Below are 1,754 nucleotides of genomic sequence, written 5' to 3'. Positions count from 1 at the left end.
CTACTTGAGTTCATTGTGTGTTTTGGTTTTGGTTGGTATATATAAAATCATTATGATAGGGTGACTGAACAAGGTGGAAACTTTTGATTCTATCAAAATCAATTAAACATCATCACCAGTAATACCTAAATACTTACAGGCTTCTTCTAAAATTACCTTGGTGGTGCAGAAGTAGCTATGCTTCTCCTGTGAAAACGTAAATTGAAAATAGCATAGGAAATGCATAGGAAATGCTGGTACTGTGGAAAAAGTTGGCCCACTGGGAACTGGAGCAATAACTAGTGTGAGAAGGAGCTGTATTGTAGGTTCCTACCTCTTACCCTGGGCCATATACACTATGCACTAGCACCCATGATGCCGAGATAACATCAGAAGAGACCCTGTGTGGGCACCTGAGATCCCATGAACTCTTGCCAAGGCTTGGCAAGAAAGAGGGACGGGCGCTGGGCTTTTGTAACAGTATGAAGATAGAAGAGGTGGGCTTAAAATGATCACTTGGCAAGTTGTTGCTGCTTTCCCACGACACTTCATCTTCTAATTTTGCCGTAGGTAAAGGACACCACCTCCAGGAGGGTGGACTAAATTCCTAATTCTTAACCGACACTATTTTGTGGCAGTTTGGTGCTGCGTACCAGTGGTATCTTGAGAGGGCACTAGGATACCACCAAGTGGGATGTTCTGAAGCTATTCCTGCTATTCCCAAGGTGGGAACTGGTACACTAATAATCTGGAAGCACATGCTGAAAGACACGCCTGCCAAAGGCAGTCTCCAAGCACACATGCAAGTCCAGCTTTTAATGCTTCATCAAAGAACTTGGATTGGTCCAAATTGCTGTCTGGCACATGTCTTGAAGAGATGTATTATTGAGAGTGCAGCATCCCAAGTCAATTGCTAGATCTGATGCACGGAAGGTTACTGTGATGCCTGGAGTGTTGGTATGACTTAGCAGGCATCTCTGTTCAACATCCCAGCAGTTAGCGTTGGCCGGTCAGGACCAGAATGAGAGGGCCCTGAGTCTGAAGATCCTGAAACTAAGGCAGAGTACATTTTGGAAAACCATGCCTCCTTGGCCAGAAAAGAGCCATAAACATGATGGTTGCCCTCTCCTGATACACTGACTTGAACACTCAAGGGAGCAAATGAATGGGAGGGAAAGCATATAGCAAGCCCAGAGGCCATGTCAAATCGAGTCCGTGCAACCCACAAGCTATGAAAACCTGGTATACCACCACCTGAGTTGGTGGTTGACATCAGACATGAGTAAGTCTGTGTGTAGTTCCTGAACTGACATAGAATTTTCCTGATGACTGCATTGCTGAGCTGCCATTTCCCTGGGCATTGGGGTCTTGTCAACTCAGTCAGTCTGCATCAGTGTAGACTCTGTATACGTGCTCAGGTATCAGAGCCAAGATTATTCTTCACCCAGGACAACAGAAATGTTGCCAGTGTTGGATGGATTTGTGGTCAGGATAGGCTATATTATTTTTACAATTTACCCTCCTGTTACACACACTGTTTTGTGTGTGAGCAGAACTTAAAAACAATTAGTGTTTTAAAACACCATTCCTTGCAGTATTAAAGTGGAAACTTTTGGGATTAGGCTGTATAGCAGGCATCCCCAAACTTCGGCCCTCCAGATCTTTTGGACTACAATTCCCATCTTCCCTGACTACTAGTCCTGTTAGCTAGGGATCATGGGAGTTGTAGGCCAAAACATCTGGAGGGCTGCAGTTTGGGGACACCTGATGTATAG

The sequence above is a fragment of the Zootoca vivipara genome, chromosome Z1 (genome assembly GCF_965207765.1).
Source record: "Zootoca vivipara chromosome Z1, rZooViv2.hap1.1, whole genome shotgun sequence".
Taxonomy (NCBI): Eukaryota; Metazoa; Chordata; class Lepidosauria; order Squamata; family Lacertidae; genus Zootoca; species Zootoca vivipara.
Note: the sequence above shows the minus strand (reverse complement) of the source record.